Genomic DNA, 19751 nt, shown 5'->3' with positions numbered 1-19751 from the left:
TGCTGTTGGTTTTATATTCCCTCTGGTGTTCAAGCTAAATGTTCAAGCAACATTAACTCCTCGAAACAAGCACTAGTTTCTCTCCGAGGTAAATAATATAAAACAGGTGGTTCTGACCTCTTCAGTGCTTAAGGTCTCTGCAGGCAGAAGATCTGCTGCCTGCCCGTGTCCATATTTGCCATGACCCGCTCACTCATGCCTCTCTGATAATTTTGTTGTTAAAGCTTTTTATCAAGGACCTTTGCAAGCACATTTCAAACACCCACTCTCACATGCACAGCACAGATACGTTCTCATAACACTAATAAAATACACAATGCCAAAAGATAGGATGTGACAGAACCAAATGAGGAGTAAACGACAGAACAAAATAGTTTCCCATTCAGCATTGCTTGTCATTTGCAGAGAAGGATGCATCCTAAAATGTAGGCGGTGGGAAGAAAGGAAAGTAAAACACATTTTCAGAGTACCCTTGGTAAGAGCATAAAAGCCAAGCTCAAAGAAACTGCTCACCTCATATATAAAAAGGCATGTTACTATCACGAGGCAATTCTGCCTTTCCTGCAAAACCTTCTTTGAATTTTACCTACGAATCTCCACCCGCTCTGCTGAGCCCCTGTGTTTTCTTTTGGGCTAGTGAAGTCTTGGCCACAACAGAGCTCTTGTGCTAGCTCTCACTGGTAGCAAACAGGGGTAAAAAGGATCCAGGTGGGTGCTCCTGTGATCCCACAGACCTGTGCTAGCCCCAGACCCCAGAGCTGTAATGGTAATAGCAGCACTGGCACAGCTGGCACAGAGATCCCTGCTGACCTCTTGTAAGGTTTTGGTCTACAAATCTCCGTGCTGCAGCCTCGGTGGAAATAAATCCATCCACAGGCTTGGCTGCCGCAACAAGTCAGCCAAGCAGCTGAGTCAGAGTTACCCCAGACATGAACCTGTTGTTAAAGGCAGATGTGACAATGATGCTGTGCAGAAAGGGAGTGGTGAGGACCTGAGAACCCTGCTGTCCTAATTAATCACCCTGTCCTGTAAATACAAACCCAGTTTGAGTTGAAAAAAACACCTGATCTGTACTTCCAAACACATTCATAGGACTCTCAACCTCTCTCCAAAAATGTCCCTAAACCCTATTGCTGTTCTAGTACCTGACACAGCAATGGCCTTTCCTAAATGCAGCACTAGCTTAAAGCAGCCCTGCAATACATCTGAGCTGTTGTAAAGGAAGAACAGCCTGGTGGATAATTAATGAGGTGGCATGCAACAAGCTTCATTGGCATTCCCAAGTCAGACTTCTCTGGCAGGACTCCTGGAGTCTTTGCTATGAGCACACTACCTGCTGCATTACCTTTCACATACCCTTGAGCTAGCTCCCAAATGGTGCTCAGAGCTGAGCAGACCAGATCTGGGGCTGTGGTCATTTCCCTTGTCCCCTTAGGTCCCTTCAGTGACCCCAAAAAAGGAGCACACCAGCTATGCTGATCTCTCTGTAGGCTCCAAGCAGGGCAGCGAGCTACCCGCCAGCCTTGCTGGGTGTCCTGAGAGGGCAAGGGTGGTGGAAAAGCATGCCTCAAACACAGCAGCATTGCCCAAGCCTGGAATAAGCTCTTGGTGGGGATAAGTTGAGCTTTCAAATTTTGCAAGAGAGCAGAAAAGAGCATTTTCCCCTGGCCATTGAGTGAGGAGCAGCCTTCAGTCACCTCCCCAGACAAGATGGGCAAATGCAACGAGCTGCCTCCTTCCCTCTGCTGAGTGAGATTTGGCTGCCGGAAAAACCCTGGAAAGATGGTTGGCATGGCATGAGTACCCTTGCTGTGCCCAAAAGGATGTGCCCAAAGCCTATGGTGCCAGATAAGTGAGGATAACCCTTTGCCTGGCAAGACAAGGGAGAGGAACAATAGCTACAGTACAATATCTCCATCTACACAGCCCTGGAGCGGTGCCAGGTTAGTTATGGGGCCAGCGTCCCCAAAGAGGCTTACGGCGGTGAAGTTAAGCCCTGCTAGCCCCCTCCAAGATTACTTTCCACTCTGCTCTTAAGCTCTGCAATGTTACTGTCCTTCCCTGTAGGATGAGTCCTGTGTCCTAACAGAGATAGGCAATCTGAGTCTTTGGAGTGGGAGTGGAGGAAGCTGCCTTCTCCAGGTAGCAAAGACTCCTCAAGACAATTCTGCAAAGCAGGGATAAGGGCAGGAAAACCCTACAGGCACCGAGCGAGCTGCAGCCCGTCCCGCTGTCTCAGGAGAGAGGCACACACTCCAAGTTAGCGGTTAATCTGCTTGCTGCTGGGATCGGCTGAGCAATGACCTCCTTTCATGTCAGCTGCACAGACAAAGAGCTCATTAGCGATGCCTGTGGCAAGTTGTTTTAATTCATTATTAATTTCTGGACTTCATTTTCCAGAGGGATATTCATTTTGCATTAATAAAACTCCCGTTGCAGACACGTTGAGGAAGATGGGGACTGGTCTCTGAGAGCAGGGAAATCAGTAGGAAGTGGGTGCAGGACCTGCTGCAGCTAATATATCAGGGCACTGCAGGCCAGCTGGTGAATCCCTTGTGTATAAATCAGGAATAACGGGTGGCATTCAGCCACTGAATTGTGTCCTCCCTGCTGCAGAGCCGGATCCATGGTAAAGGGAACTGCCAGGGCACTGCTGCTCCTCGTCTCCTTCCTATCCATGCCTGCCTGGTGTCCTCCATCTAAACTTTAAATCTCTTAAATTCTAAATCTTTTCAGGAAAAGCAAAACGGGGCACGTGTAGTTGGCTGGTGTGAGCTTGGGACAGGGTACACCAGCAGAAACCCTACAGCTGAGGTACCAAGGGCTGAGTGTACTTTGATGAAAGGGGTAAGTTGTCAGAGAAATCCTGTTTAGCCAGGGATTCCCCTGCTGGTCCCTCCTCCTGAAGGCCTCTCTCTGCAAAAATACACATAAAGAATGATGTGGGATGAATGTTTTTTATAGAAAAATCCACGGGGTTTGTGGTCCCAGGAGGCTGGGGGAAGAAGAGCCCCCAGAGGAGGAAGGCCTAAGGGCCCTGTGCTCCTGTGCACAGACTGCTTCTGAGGACAGGTCATCTGGTCCTAAAGCAGGCCCAAAGTCCATAAAGACTTGGTGATGGTCTCAGCTGAAGATCAACCCCTCAAACACCTAACCTGAGCCAGGCCAAAACCTAACCCAAGCCAAATCCTGCCCTGAGAGGGCAGTGCCACCATCTGAGGAGGCCTGGGGGCCACAGGCCTGGTGGCACGAGCCCCACCAAGGGTACAGCAAAACCCGAGAAATGCAAGGATCGCTCCACACCTCCAGCAGGTCATTCTGCCAGCCGTTGTGGAAAACACGGCAGAAACGCCAACACTTCAGCATTAAAGATTCAGTATGATTAAAAAGCCGTGTGACTGGGATTCGAGCAGCCCGAGGAGCTCCGAAGCCGCGTGTTTCCTCAGAGGAGAGACGGGCTGCCCACTTCTGGCCGAGGAGCATGTTTCTCCCTGACAGCTTCCCATTACGTTTAGAAATGAGTGAGTTATGGAGCAAGATTATCTACCCACAGCCCGGCAGGGCCATGAATAAAAACCAGATGACATGGTATTAGCAGCTGCTGGTACGTCCCTGGAAATGTGGGCACACACAAAGTATGTTTTATTGTTTTATTAACGGCCAAAGGAGCCTGTCTGCTCGCCCTCCCCTGTTTCATCACTTTTCCCTAATTCTCCGTGGCAGGAGGGTTCTAGGAAAGGCATGGCTTCAACATGTGGGCAGACGCATGCCGCCTGCATCCAGCCAGCTCAGAGACACGCTGAACTGTGGGAAGCAGGTAACGAGATCATGCTTAGTAATGCCTCGTTTCATTAGATTAAAAAATCCACTGCCCTTCCCTCCCTGTCTCCTTCCTGGGGGGACTCGCAGCGAGGACCGAGACGCTGCTGTGCCAAGTGCTGCAATGCTAAAGGCTGCCTGCTGTACCAAAAAACCCACATGCTCAGCCTTTATTCCAGTGTTGGGATAAACATCTCAGCTCCTCGTGGCATTAACAGTGGCATCCTCAAAATTCAGGGAGTTGAAGGCATGCATACACCAAAGAGCTGTGCCACAGGGCTCTGAACCCCACCAGTAAGCCCCAACTTATATTATTTATGAGAACAGATAGAGCAGATGCTGTCTGGCAACAGGTTGGTGTCTGTAGGACACGCTGTGAAGTGTGTCTGGCCCAAAACAGCCTCTTGAGTCATGTTGACTCGGTCTGATTTCGCTACCGTCCAAAGGTTGGGCACTTGAAAAACATCTGTTTGGTGGCTCGAGTTGAAATGTAGGCTGGGGGGTGTGGTGCAACCCGTCCATCAGCTGGATGGGTGAGGTGGAAAAAGGAGCAATTTGCATGGACACGGAGTAATTCCTGCCTGGGCCATGCCCCGAGCAGCATTGGGGCTCACGTGCCTCAGGGTGCCACGCTCCATCAGCAGCCAGCAGCAGCTCTCGTCTGTCTCGAGCCTTGGGCGGTGCAGTCAGGAGGAAACAGAAGTGCAAAGTGGTGACTCAACGCACGGTTCTTCCCCTCCGCCACCCCTTATAATGTGCTAATGAAGCAATGTCCAGGTGCCCCCACTGAATTAGATCAGCTGCTAAAAACAGCCACAGAGCAATGCTGCAGCACCGCAGTGAGAAGGGCAGTGAAGATGCCCGCTTGGACCCTTTGTGATCCCGCTCTGTTTCTCGAGGCATTGGTTATTCAGTGGCCAGCAGCCTTATCTGCTTTCGGCCAGCAGCTCACGTACAACCCCATGCATGAGGCAGAGCATCTCCCCGTGATGTGTTACGGACGATAACTCCCTCCCATCCCTGCCTTCATGTGCACGAAGCTCTGAAATCTCCCATCCAGGGGCTGCCGAGCTGTCACCCACTGCCAAGTCTCTTCTTGCCAAATTGGTTCTGCCAACAGCTCCATCATCCTCTAGTTTAACACATTCCGTGCACTTTGGAGGAAAGAAAAATCCCAAGTCTTTCCATAGTAATGTGTAAATACTAAATAACGGTCCTTTCAGCTATTGTCTCATCTAAATACAGCACAATAGCGTTGTACAAAATCGCTCAGGCTGAAGGCTTGGGGACTTTGGGGGCTTTGGCTTTGAAATTCCCCTTATGGGATTGACCATCCATTTCTTGACTCCACGTCAATACATGGAGTGCATATAATTAAGCCAGGCTGAGATATAGTTACGGGAAAAATTATTCATTGAAACGCAAGATGCCCGGGGAGGGAATGCTTTATTTTTTATCACGAAACAGCTGAACCCTGTCAGCGTCAGGGGCTGGCGATGGCAGCACCACTCCTGCTGGCATACGCGGCACCTCGTTCCAGAGTCAGCGGCTGGCTCTCAAGTCTCTTTCCTTCATTTATTCAGGAAAATGAGACAACTTGCCTCTAGCTACCTCCTCGGGAGCGTGGAGGGTGCTGACAGAGCGCCACTGACGTTTTTCTTGGAAAGTCAACACCCACAAGTTGTGGGAATTTAGATTTATTAGGGTCAGAGAGACAAAGACAAAAAAAATCCTCAAGATTTTTAAAAAAAGCCTGTTTGGTAAAAGGATTAGAAACACCCTACTGACAAGATGCCTTAGCAATATTCACAGATAGCTGCATTTCTGAGTTCAGCTAATACCTGACACTCCATAGCTTAAGTTCGAAACCATTGCTGACAACCTCTAATTCCCCTACATATTAGCAACGTGAATCTGCTTAAATATTTTTGTAGGCAGAGAAAGCGTGAGTTTGCCACATCTGCATGGCAAATTCAGGTCAAAGCCTGAATGAGAAGCAGCTAGTTGGAGGAAAAAGACACTTTGGGGTCTGTAGCATCCCTCCTCCCCTTCTCGCCCAGCGCAGAGGCAGCTGCACGCTGGCCCCATTCAGCTGGATCCGCGTGGGTGCCCAGTGACCCCATTCCTCGTCTGTTGCCCACTGTATGGCCCTGTAACTCCAACAGCGTTTTCAGGTGACTGCATCTGAAAAGCCCAGCCAGCTGCCGCTGGTGCTGGGATGGGAAATCTGCCTGTCTTCACAGCCCCGTGCTCAAGCCTGTCTCTCATGCGTGACAAAAGCCTCGGTGCTTCCCTCTGCCCCTTTCTGCCTGCTCCACCTCCTCCTAGCCCGGCTGGAAGCAGCTCCCATTCCCACATAGAGCAGAAAGGCCAAAGAGATGCAGGTGGGAGAACTTTAGAAGAAGTTGGTAGTTTTGTGGTCTGGTGTGCCAGCAGGAAGAGCACACCGTCAGGTATTCCTGCCTGGGGTCCCCCAAGAGCCTGGGTCTCTGTGCTGTGTATTTTGGGAGTGCTGGCTGGGCACACATCACCCTCATGGAGCATCTCGGCCAGGTCTGCTGTCTCAATGTACCCCTCATATGCCAGAGATCTGATCTGTGCACACACACAGCCCTTTGCACAAGATTTCCAAAGGCCTGAGAATTAGAGGCGAGTGGCCCAAATCCCAGCATTGCCCCTTGATAAACTTTCTGGGCAGCAAAGGAGGTTTGTTGCGCAAGGTAATATGCATCACGTGCTTGTCTGGTAGCTATTCTATCCACCGGTTTGGGCAATACATGGACAAATCCCACAGAAGCATACTAGATATGGTCCTCCTCTCCTCCACACTCCCTTCCCACCTCACGGCCCTTCCTCCTTGTCCGTGCCCTCAGCTCAGCACTGCAGCCCCCCTTGAGTCCTTTGCAGCTGAATGCTGGCCAGAAGCAGGGTGAGAAGGTCTGGCCAAACGCAGAAGGAAGCCCAGTCTGCGTGGGCAAGCAGTTGGCTTTTTAGGAGGGGGTTGATGGAAAGCGTGGAATTCCTTATGCTAACTGATGTCAGAATTACTTTTGTAGCTCTGCCAAGGTCACTGCTGGCTCAGCCAGTCAACCATGAAAACACCACTGGAGCAAATTTACAAGTTGCCCCAAGTCAATTTGGGCATGCAACTTTTATTATCCTTTATTTAAACGTTCTAGGTTTGTTTTCAGAGGGTTGGAGGAAACAGATCCTTCCCCTACTATCTCTCTTTGGGTTTCTCCCAAAACGTAGCACAATGTCAAATCCAGTTTGTCCTTTACAAGGCAATCCTGAAGATGAGCTTGGCTGGCTGCTTGCCCTGCTACGTGTTTACTCGAGCAAATGCTGTGTTTTCAGGGGACTACACTGGACTCCACGGAAGATTTTATAGTTATTGTCAGGGGCTGTGATCTGTGGATTAGTCTGGCTTTGATGAAAATCCATCCCAACTTTGACAGTTTTGACTGAGAGTTTCTTTGAGCTTTCAGGGAGTTTGGAGCAAATTTATGAGGTACAAACTCAGAAGGGCTGGTACAAAAAAGGTGCCCACTTTTGTGAACCCAAACAGCCAGCTTTCAAGCAAATTTACTTCCCACAGAGCAGATAAAAACATTCACAGCTACAATGGCTGGATTCGCTTGCACAAATCATTGTCAATGTCTTGAACTCATTAATGATCTATTGAAGAGCTTCCCATTTCCTTCTGCATGAAACATCTGTGGGATTTCCAGCTATAAATGAAAAGCATATGGACAACAGATTCGCAGAGCTGGAGGAAGATACCCACATGCAGGAAGACTTTGCCCTGCTTGGAGACCATCGGTTTCAGATAAGTGGAAGACAAAAACATCTCTCACTCAAAACAAAACACTATTTTCAAGGTCACGGTGGCTTTAAGCATCTCCCAGTTCACCTGTTCTCCAGATAACTGGGACTGGGTTTATTTGGCATGCACATTCCCATGATTTAGCAGCCCTGGCTATGTCAGTACCAGGAAATCGAGGAAGGCGTGGACTTGGCTGATCTCCAGTCTGAAGCATCACTTGCACAGCCATCACTTGCCAGTTCTGTTCTCCTAGACAGTGCCCGAGCACCTTTTGTGCTCAGGGCACACCTTTGCTCAGGAACCGTGTCTATATGTCAATATGGATCCATCTACCTCATTCTAGGGCAAAAGAGCTTAGCTAGGTGGATACAAGCCCAGCCGATGAGCCAGTGAGCAAGTTCTGACTTTCTTCATCCACTAAAACTGACAAAATCATTGATTTTCCTCCCCTCTGAGCAAAGTAAGAGAAAGGATGGGCTCAAATCGGCCATCAGTTGTCACAACGAGTTGAACCAACCCAGACTACACATATTCCTAAACCAGAATAGTAAGCTCACGTGGTATCAGGCTCTGTGGCAATGTTTTCCACAGATTACAAGACACAGCACAGACATGCACAGCACATCCCAGCCTTTCTGCCTGTCACCTAACCACAGCCAGCCAGCCCTGCACAATGCTGTCTTCAATCCAGCTGGCAGAGCGCGAGGCTTTGTCCCCTTCCCTTGGTTTGGTCGCACAGTGGAGGGCACCCCAAGCTGGCCAAGCAACAGAGACCTGTGTGGGTTCTGCAGCACAAAGGCACCTAACCTGCAGAGGCTGCCACTGGGCCATGCTAGCAGAGACAGTGACTGAATTTGGGATTTCATTGCCGTTATCTGCAATCAATTTAAACAAGCAAAGAATGAAGTGAGAGTAAGCATATCTGATGTTTTTATCACTGAGCTGGAGGCTGCAGAGGATTTTTCACTTTCCTTTGTGCATGACATAGAGCAGTGATGGATACAGAGCCCAGATGAGATGGAGCACTCCAACTGGAGATCGGTGCTAAATTAATACAAATTGAAGCAGCTCAAGATGTAAATTGCACATGCTGTGGATTTAAGAGGGTTTGTGTACAGGGCTTTGGTTCAAACCCTTGTCTAAACACAGAGGAGAAAAGACATGGATATGGCATTCTTTGCAGCATGCTGGGTTGAAAGTTATATGGCCTAGTTTGAGAAAGCACTTCAGACATGACAAATTTATGCGGATAATCTGTCTCATAAATGATTGGCTTAAAGAATTTTGGGTCTTCGCGTGTGCTCGCCTTTCAGTTCCTGGAGATCTGTATAATTTTGCAAAAGGGTAGTCAACGGCTGCAAGAAAATCAATTGTGTGTTAAGCCTCCCAACGGCATCACACGTGGCAAATCAAACTTTGAGCATGAAGCGAGTTTCAGAGCCAACTTTCAGTGGCAGGAATCCATTTCACACTCAGCTGACAACAGGGTTTGATAAGAGCTCGGTCAGTGTGAATAACCAGCTGCCTTCTATATATATTCTGATTTGGGAGCATCTGTTGAAGTTTTATATCACTGAGAGGTTGCTGGTTTTCCTTCAAAGTATTAATGCTACCTTGACAAGGTCAACAACAATTTTTACGGAGGTCAGCATTTTTTATTTTGAAATATTTGATCATAATTCTATCAAACATTAAAGACAGATTTTGGTTGGGGCACATAATGAAATTGGACAGCTCACACAATCCATTTATCTTTCTGACTGTAAACCTCTGAAGCGCTCTAGTTCATCCAGTTTCAAATCAAGTGTAGAAATGTCCATCTCCCTCACCCAGCCTACAGAAATTGGTGCTTGGAAATGTTCTTGGTCTCTTATTGCTGATGTGGAAAAGAAAAAAAAATAATTTCCCAAGACACATAAGCTTAGCAGCATTCTTACGTTCTATTTGCTTTTTAAAAATCTCTCCTGAATAAGGATGTTTATTTCCATCATGACTCAAAGTCACTTCTTCATTGCTGAAAGTGTTTGATAAGGTAAGTGAATGCTTATTTTTTGTAGCATGTTTTCTAAACACATTAAAATCATTTATTAAAAAAGCAGGAAAACCTAAAAGACTATCTTATGAATCATGACAAGCTAGTTCAGATTTTCGCATACCCAATGGCAATTAAAATAAATAAAATAAATGATAACACTAGGTCTGAAGCATAGAATTAGATCTTCCCATTTTATCCTACACACCATTTGTAAGGGCAGAGAGACTAATTAAAGAGAGCTATGTCCTGATGTGCTGGGAGTGGGGAAGGGGGATGCCTTCAGAAGGATAATGGATGCATGTTTTTTGTGCATCTGTCTTTATCTGTTCGGGTACCTAGGGATGTAGTCATGAGAGCTGACTCCATTGTTAGATTCTGCAAATATACAGCAATATGAGATACTCCCTCTCTAATGAGCTTAGAGTTGAACTGTATGGGTCTTCCTGGATCTTCTCATCAATTTAATCACCTGTGGTATATACAGTTGCCATATTAAAAATATACCACGGCTTAAAACCTAAAGCTTCTGGCTTAAAACCTAAACACAAAACACGCCATGAAAATACTGCACATCGGGCGGACAGCTCTTCCCCTGGGAAAGGCAGGAGAGAGAAGCTGAACCTCACTTGCCAGATGTTGGCTGCAATGCTTAATGCCTGGTGGCAAAACTCAGACACTCCAGGGAGCTGACTGGTCAGAGACAGCAAGAAATGGGATCGCTACATAAAGGACTCAAACCTCGGAGCTGAATAAAGGAATGATGCTTTGCATAGGTCCAGCTCCCACGGCACAATAACTCAGTGCTTCTCTGCTTGCATCCCCACAGATAGTCTGGACTCTAATTTCCCTTGCATGAGCGTGGCCCCTGGGTTCACCAGTGTGATGGCTAAGAGACTGTGACTCCTGTGGGTTATGAGGAGGGGTCTAACACACCTGTCCTGCAAGACAAAACCATAGCGATAAAACCATGCTTATTTCGAGGGGAACTGGGGAAGCCAACAACTTGTCACCAAAAAAAGGGACAGAAACCCTGGGCACAGACAAGTCCTGCCTCCACTTCTGGGTGGTCTGAATTTTCTGTGGGCTTATAAAACTAAAGCAGCCCCCTGATACTTGAAGAAAGACGCAGTTAATGCTATTTTTCGCTGCTTTAAATGTGGAATGGTACACATGTGTGTGCTGGGATCGTTGTTAGTCTATCGTGGGGCCTTGCTGAACTTAACAGATTTCACTTCTGAGGAATTTGGTAGAGAAGAGCCATTATTTACACACGTGCAGACCTGACAGGAGAACAGATTGAGGCTGCTGCAATTGAGAAAACATGGGATTTTTCTCCTTTATTTGACACAGATATCAGCACCTCCACTGCGAGAAGCCGCGGGCCTAGGCCTTGCCCACCTCAAGGCTTCTCTTGGAAATCTTCCTGCATCCCTTCTGTGCCTCGAGCAAGAGAGTACTTCCTCGAACAAAAACTGCAAATCAGCCCACTGACCTCCTTCAGTCCATACTTATCAGTCATTTCTCCTGTGATACCTGAAGAACTAGCACGGGGAACACTGAACACAGCACAGCCGAAGCACGGGGACCATCCCGGTGCACGGTGCACATCTCAAACCACCGCCCCTCCAAGCAGCTCTGCTCCTTACACCCTCGAAGACACGATCTGGTGGTGGACAAGAAGGGGATGAGCTTCTTCTCTGACATTGGGCTTCATTTCCCGACCGCAGACTCACCATCGTCACATAGTGACCCCCATAAATAAAGGAGAAGACAAGAGAGAGTACTGATAATTGGCTGCAGCTCGAAAGGGAAGCAAGCAAACTAATACTTGCTCACCATAGGAATTAATGGGGGATGAGAAAGGATTATTTCCCCTGATATTTGTGCAAAGAAGTGCCGGTGATAAACCAGGCCCATTAAAAAGGAGGAGGGTAAAATGAATGACGCTTCTAGACCAGACGAAATAGTCAGCTTCTTTTATTAAAAAAATAAAATAAAATAAAAAAATCTATTTTCCACGCAGAAAAAAATAAAGAAGAAATAAGATGGAGTGATTAGGAGACAACTCAGGCAGGGCAAAAACTGTTAGTGATGAACTGCGACTGAGGAAATAATTGGAAAATGTAAAAGCATACAAATGTGGATGATGACCCGTGTACTGGGGCGATAGCGGAATTAGCCAATAAATGTAATGAACCGTGGAAGGAGAAGCTTGGAGACTTTATGGAGAACTGTGGAAGGGTTTTCTAAGTGGGAGGGGTAGGAAGCAAACAAAGGCAATTTGATTTCTGAAAAGAAGTAATCCCGTCGCTGGTAATGGGAAGAGGGACAGGGAGGACAAGTGTATAATATTGGAAGAGGGAAAGGATCTAGGGGGTGATGCTGATACCAGCTCCACCATTACCCATGTTTGAGGAAAGGAGCATGTCCAAGCCTGGAGGAAGAGGAATGGCCAGAATTGGTTATACCCACTTGACACCCCAGGAGCCTCTGTTTCAGGTAGAGGCAATCCTCGAATGCCCCATTTTCTGTCCTCTTTGCAGAACAAAGGTTGAGGAGAGGGTCTGTAACTGACCCTAGTGGTCCTCACCCACTGATTTGGGGCTGGGATTGACTTCCAGTGGTGGTCTGTTTTCTGAGGTGAAATGTCATGTGCCTGCCCAGAGGCTTGGTGTCCCCAAGGGGACATTTGGGGCATTTTCTGTTCATGAACAATGCAGAGCAGGCTGGAGGCATGGCAGAGAGATCTGCTCACCATGGGCTGAGTCAGCTGGAGTTGTGGGATGTGGGACATGCTGCCAAAATGAACAGTCAGCTTTATCCCAAGGACAGCACGGCTCTTGGTCCCTTAAAATATCAAAAAGCTTCCTCAGCACTGCAGGGATCGTGAAGATGGCTTCATGTGGCACTGACCCAAACCCTACACTGCAGCCAGCACTCTCCTTGTGCGAGGACTGTGCCTGCAGCCCCAGCACGTCCCTCCACGAGCAGATCCAGGGAACGATGTCCTTCACCACGGCTGTGTTGAGGCCACGCTTCCCTTGTGGGCAAGACTGGGGCTGTCTACCCTTGGGGGATGCTGGAGCCCTTCTTCTGCAAACCACCCCAACACCTGGTCCTACCACGAGGAGTAAATAAGTGGCTTCATCATTGCTAATGCTGAAGGGCTGCAGTTTTGGAAAGAGCTGTACATCATACGCAAGGTTGTGCAGAATAATCGTATTTGATGTGATCTGTGCAAACCTGAGGAAGGTGAATTGGGGCAGAGGGAGGGTTTTGTCTTTCTTTGTGATAAAACAGGGTGGAGATCTGACTCACAGTGGGGAATTTGACTACTGAAGGGTTCCTGTGCCGCAGCGACAGACTCCTTCCTGCTTCATTGTCTGTTCTGCAATGATGATGTGATCAATGAGGTGATTTTTATCCCTTGCATTGAAAGCAAGGCATGGACCGAGAGGATGCCTGTGCCTTCAATAAACACTCAGAGCTTCATTTTTTAATTGGTGGGAACCGCGTTTCCATTGATTTTCTTTTCCAAATAACTTAAGCAGTTGGAGATTAAGTGCAAGCCTTAGAAAATGGGTGCTGTGCGTTCAGCTGAAGAGGAACATCACGGGCCATTAAATCTCATGGTAGCGTGCCCTGGTTTTTCACCTCAGGCCTAGACTCTTGTTGAACTGACTTCAGTAGGAAAATATTTGCACATCTCCCCCCAAAACAAGATCCCTCTGTGTAAACAGAACTTCCAGACCTGCTGCTTGGTCATTTTAATGTCTCAGTGGCTGGACTCGGACTAGATTATTAAGGACTACAGGAAAGAAACAATATTTTTAGAAAGACATTTTCCATTCCTCTTGCCACAGGGATCTGGAAAACATTTGCCTGCCCGCCTGCTCTGTCAGGAGGCTCTAAAGATGCAGCTGCAGTTTGTCCTGGGAAGGAGATGCCAGTAGCTCTTCAAAGAGAAAAGAAACTAGCTGGCAAAGATATTTTGCCCTGTAGTGCCCAAATCCACAAAGGGACCCTTACAAGAAGTGAAACATTAAAGAAAAGTGAGGAGAAACCACAGGCCACGGTACTAGGCAGGCAGAAGTTTCAAATGCAGACCTGGTCTTAGATGGAAAATGGTTAAATGAGAGTGAAGAGATATATTATATCCGAGCAGTGTAAGCCACTGCTGTTCAGTAGAGACTCATCCATCAATACCAGAAGAGAAGCTGGCCTATGGCTCTTGGCTGGTTTGCCAGAATTTTATTAAATGCACAAGAATGCCAAGTCTGTAATGTCTAAAAGTGAATTTATTTAACAATGAACTCTTTGAAAAGGGAGTCCCAGATGTGTAATTAATAATGAATCAGTGATTTGAAATCTGATCCAAAGCCTACTGAACCTGATAGACAGACTCTCTGACTTCAAGGAGTTTGGGATAAGGCTCTCATTAAGCAAAAGGAAAAAAAAAAAAAAAAAAAAAGAAAAATAAAAAGCTGAGCCAGCTAGTTAGTTAAAAGAATATCATAGCCTGGATTCTGCACTTAACAGAGACATACAATAATCTGCACCGCACATAAATCCCCTCTCTGCTGACAGGGGACTCACACATTTCAGTGTCTGAAGCCGAACTTGAAATCTAGGAGAGAAAACAAAACAAAACAAAACAAAAAAAATGCTGCAAGAGAGCCCCCAGAGGAAAACCTCCAGCGGTTTGAAACACAGCTCATTTCCTCTTGGCACGAAGCGGGAGATGGCTGTCATACACGTGTCGTTTGGAGGCAGCGGATGCTGCTGCTCCCCACACCAAGTCCCGCTCCTCGGCTGCCATCGGCTCGGGGGAGAAAATCACCCCCAAAATCCTGCCAAGCTCAGCGTAGCGTGGTGCCTGGGTGCGGCTTGTCTCCCGTCAGTGTCCCTTGATTCAATTTGTCAGGGATGCGGGCGGCTCAGCTGAGCCCAATCCTGGCATCGCCAAATTTTTCAGCAACGTTTTGGGATAAGGGTTGTGGTTGCCCAGGGTCCCCTATTTTTCATCTACCCTTCAATCTGAGCAGAATCAGAGGGTGGAGGAAATGCTGGCTGGTGAACAGCTTCGCTGTCCCATATCTTTCTCGAGAGACACACCTATTAAATCGTTCTCTTGAGTCAAATATTTTTAAGCACAGTAACACAGCTCATTTTTTAGAATAATCAAATAATAATTAAAAATGATCAGCCCCCCTTTCTCCCGAAGAGCCAGTGCATCTGACGTTGAATTTGCTATTTTAATAGCAAAATGTAACCCAATCTAAATGTAAATTCCTGGAGAATCTGCTATCTAATTCTCATTATTTCCACTTGCTTAATGCAATTAGAAACATCTGCCACTGATCAACTGTCCACACAGTGAAAATAAATAATAATTCATGCTATCTGCCTCCATAGTGTTTTTCAGGGAAAGGATTGCAAAGTGCTTTAAAACCATTCTCTAAAGCCCAAGAGCTAGAGCTGTGCAAAATGCTTGTGACAAGCTCTGAATCATACCCAAAGTGCCTGACCGGGAGTCTCCGTATCTCGGAGACGTTTGCTGAATGATTCAAGAAAATCCTGAAAATATATTGAGGGGCCACCTCGGTCTCTGGAAACGTTTGGCTCACATCTGCCATATCCAGGTCCTGGTTTGGTTTTGCCCATGAGAAGAGCAGAGGGGAGCAGTGGAGTGGGGAGCCCTGTCCCCATGAGATGGGCCAAGTGAGGAAGGCAGAGTGTGCTGCCTCATCTTTAAAGCTCGTTAGTACATATGACCTCTCTGTATAAACACTCTGGGCACTCAAAAGGCAAGAAAAATCAAAGGAGTAAAGAAGAGAATCCTGGAATGGGCCCCAAATAATTGGCTTGTCCATGCCCTGCCTGCTACCAAGATGGGTTGGGGAAGAAGTGAAGGGAAAGCTTAATGGGAAAGGTACTCTGATTAGACATTTACTCCTGAAATGCCATCAAAAGAGGGAACCAAACTAATCCAAAAATGGTTCTTCCTGTCAACCAAGAGAAGCCCATCGCCACAGTCAAATCCCTCCGTGCTTTTGCCTTAGAGCTGCTCAGCAGCTGGTGCCCATCCTGTGCAATATCCCGGCCGCTACACGAGGCTGATGCATGGTGCAGCCTCCTTCCGTGGGCATCCCAGGGGCTGGGGCATCATGCACATGTTCCTGCCCTGCTGTGCACGTTGGGATGACTCCATTCATTAAACTCTCTTCCTGGCTTCAAAATAAGGGGTGGGAATGAAGTGTAAAAGGCTTGCTTGGTTTCTTTTAATTTATTCTTAAGAAGAACAAATGTAAGGTTTTTTCTTTTTCTTTTTTTTTTTTTTTTTTTTTTTTTTTTCAGGGAGACAAATATAACTTACAGACCCTATAGCTTGCAACTTGGCAAGCCGATGTCCCTAACACCGAGCCAGCACAGCTGAGGGGAGAGTCCTCTCCAAAAACGGGGATGCATCACTAAACCAAAACATGTGCTGTTAATTTTCCCAAGGGAAAACACCTTCCAGAACTGTCGGATTGGACGGTTCAACCTCCCAGCATCTGGTTCAACCTGCTACCAAGGCAGCGTCAGCGCAATCGGGACGGAGACTGAAGCCGCCACCCCGGCAGGTTTAGATTTGTGCTTTTTCCTGCCCTAATATGGGCACTTTTATGGCAAAGGTAATAACAGAAGAGGTACCGTTCAAACATGATGGTGATGAACCGGCCACGAGCACAGACAGATGGCAAGGGAAAAGGCACCCTATCATCTGAAAGGATTGCTTCTCCGGGAGGGGAATGCAGGAGGAGAATGAGCACATGTCTTGCTTCTCACGATGAGGTCATGCATTTGTGTTTTTTTTTTTTTTTTTTTTTTTTTTTTTTTTTTTTTTTAAGCACGGCCAGTTATAAGCCAAGAGCCATCTCCTCTGTCCTGGAAATTAGAAAAGCTGATGTTTTCTCTGCTGACAGCCCGGGCCGTGGCTGACACGCACGCGGATGCCACGGGCACCGTTTTGTGCTGCGCCTGCCTCGCTCCTTCTCCCGTGCTGCTGCAGCCAGCAAGCTGGCACATCCCTGGGGGAAAGAGGGGGAATTCGGGCAAATAACCCGGCAAAGAGAGAGACAAATGCGTTCTGACATCACATCTCCCAAAGTCCTCCTCGTAGTCGAGTGGCATGAGTAGGCACTTCCCCCAGCTTGGGATGGAAAGGGCTGGTGGAGCATGGAAATGCAGCGAGGGCTGGGGGATGGAGGCTTGCTCCATCGCTTTGGGATGGCATTATGCATCATTTCCAAAGAAACTGGACCTTAAAAAAAAAAAAAGACAGCTTTGACAAGCTCCTGGGTAAAGGCCCTTGCAGGGGGCTGGGAGGAGGCAGATATCTCACCCTCACACAATGCACGTGGAGGCAGGTAGCACTGCGATGCTGGACCCAGCTTCTTTCTGCCTTGCTCAGTGCCATTTCCAGATGCTTTCATGGACCCAAGCACCCACGTGCTGCCCTAAATTAGCCCAAATTCATTGCTTTGGGCAAACTGGTCCAACTTAGCACCATGCAGCCACAGCCAGCTGCCTGCTGCAGTCACCTGCACCAAGGCAAAGGGGAAGGAAACCTTTTCCCAGTGTGCTGGTAACAGCTCTGGGCCCTTTTTACTCATTTTTTTTTACTCATTCTGTGCAACACCCCTGAGCCCAACAGCCTCACTCGTGGCCAAGGCTCTCTGTGCCAGGAGGAAGAGTCTTTTGGCTGGGAGCTGAGAGCTTTTGTCTCAGCTGCACTCACTGGGGGCTGAAAAGGAAAAGGAACAGGAAAAGAAAACAATTTTCTGCAAACTGAGTAATATCGCGTAGACAATCAAGTCTGGCATCCTTCATTCACTGTCAGCCTCGTATTTGTATGGTGCAGTCTGATGGCAGCACTGATGAAAAATGCTCCATCCCGAAATGCTGGCTCAGACTGGAAATGCACATTTTTTTTAACCTTGTATTGAAAGCAAATCTACTATGCTACCTTGCTTGTCTTTTTTTTCTCTCTCTCTCTTTTTTTTTTTTTTTTTTTTTTTTTCCTGAATTACTCTCTTCTAAACTACTCAATTTCTCCTGAAATCATCCACTATGTACATTATTATCTTTTGAGATTGCTCGCTCAGGCCATATCATAAAAGAATAATTTTCTATTTCCATTCCCATTGCCTTTCAGGAGGCAGCTTTTGTCCTGTGCCACATTTAGCATTTCCCTACCTAAATTTACCACCTCCTCGAACAGCCAGAAGGACATGAAAGGGGGACTCCGAGCCCAGGAGGGACTGATGTGCCCACCCGCGAACACCTACAGTGTGCACACCCACCCAGGAGTGGATTGCAGAGGATCCTGTTGTGAGAAAAGGGTTGGGATTCATCTCAGAGGATCTATTTCAGGAGGAGCTCATCCATGCCCTGCTCTCTCCACCTCCTTCAAAAGTAGCTCAGGTTAAATAAAAGGCTGGGGACAAGGGACAGGACACGGCAGGCAGGGCACTGACTCGAGGACTGCAATACCATAAAGAAGAGCAGAAGCATCTACATACATTTTGTCCCCACCATTTTGCTGCTAAATCCATTTTTTTCCCCATCTTTGTGCTTGGTGGTGCCCCACGGCTGCACCCAGGGGAAGGGGGTGACGTTGCTGTGCTGGGGGACGTTGGGTTGTCCGTGGCTGCAGCAACATTTTGGGGCAACAATGACGTATTTCACTGCCCCTGTTGGACACGAGCAGCTTCCAAACAATAGCTCCACTGAAGTCACGGAGCAGCTGAGCCGGGCAGAAACAATAGTGAATGTTTGAGCTTATCCCAAGCAATTGTGAGGGAGAGGTTTTCTCTGTAACGCGGCCGTCAGATGCTTCTTGTTCCATTTCTGTCCTGGGGTGTGTGGTGGGAGGTCACCAGGATGAGTTACACAGCTGATGCTCTACGAAACTAACTCACCAGAAAGGGAAGAGCTTTCTCCCTTCATCGGGTACTTTCCTGGGACAGTCACCAGCCCTCCCAGTGAGTGTGAAAAGCTCCACGACTGCTCAAAATTAAGGCTATCTGACAGCTTTTAGCAGAGCAGCTGAAAAAAAAATATAAATAAATAAATCGTGGAATATTTCCACCCATATTTGGCCAGCTGTAAAATATATCCAGCTCTCAGCCTATGTGGTATGAATAAACATATGTCTTTAGCTTATCTGTCTCCTGACAGCTCACGGATAGCTCCCCAGCCTGTATTAGTTTAAATGCAATTTATTCTGGAAGACTGATAATAGGGATATTGATTATGCAGGCCCCTGGAAATCACACCTTCGTTTCGCTGCACGGAGGAGCATGATTGCCGTGCCCTGCTCGTTTTCCTGCGAGGCTGTAGGCACTTTTCTGAGACCCTGAGGCTCCTGACGTGGCACCTGATAGACGTGCAGGGCTCGATTATGGCAGTCTTTCATCATGAAAGGACAAAACCCATTTAGAAACCAGCACGCAGCTCGGGAAGGAGGAGCATTACCATGCCAGGGAAGCGCCATCCCCTCCAGTTAACCAAGTGAAGGACCAGATTGCCTCTCTGCCCTTCTCTTTCCCCTGCTGCAAGGTCAGCCAGAGCCTGACTCATCCTCCAGTGTCACTTTGCTCCCAGCAGCTCTTGCCCCCGGCCTCCTCCTGTCCCATCTTCTGCTAATTCTCCTCCCATCCCATGCCTACCTGCAGGCGGATGAGGAGCACATTTGGAGGAGTGAAGCTATCCCTGCTGGGTTTCATCAATTTCCACTCTTGCCTTTCCTAGATGCAGCTTTCCTTTCTCTAAGCCAGAATGACCTTTGCTGCGTGTACAGATCCTCTTGGAGGCTCTCCATGCTCTCTGTCCATCTGGGCTCACTGCTGATCCATGCCCTGATGCTTTGCACCTTTCTTCTCCTGCGGTCCCTCTCCCAGTCCTGCTCACGGTGAGCCTCACCACCTAGCACGACCACCCTTGGTAGGGTGGACAGCAGAAGCTCTTCCACCCCCAATTCTTAAGCCCTGCTCAGGATTTCCCTTTTTAGTGGTCATTTCACCTCCT

The 19751-nt window shown here is 47.7% G+C and overlaps 1 protein-coding gene across 2 annotated transcripts in view; it reads right to left on the bottom strand.

The window, feature by feature from the left end:
- The window catches only part of FRMD4A (FERM domain containing 4A), a gene marked incomplete at both ends in the record, with an annotated part of 344634 nt that overhangs the window by 84776 nt on the left and 240107 nt on the right, over nt 1-19751 (bottom strand). The gene's annotated exons all lie outside the window — the stretch shown is intronic.

The sequence above is a fragment of the Netta rufina genome (assembly GCF_964035555.1).
Source record: "Netta rufina genome assembly, chromosome: 1".
NCBI classification, from domain to species: domain Eukaryota; kingdom Metazoa; phylum Chordata; class Aves; order Anseriformes; family Anatidae; genus Netta; species Netta rufina.
Note: the sequence above shows the minus strand (reverse complement) of the source record. Positions and strands in the feature narration are given on the sequence as shown.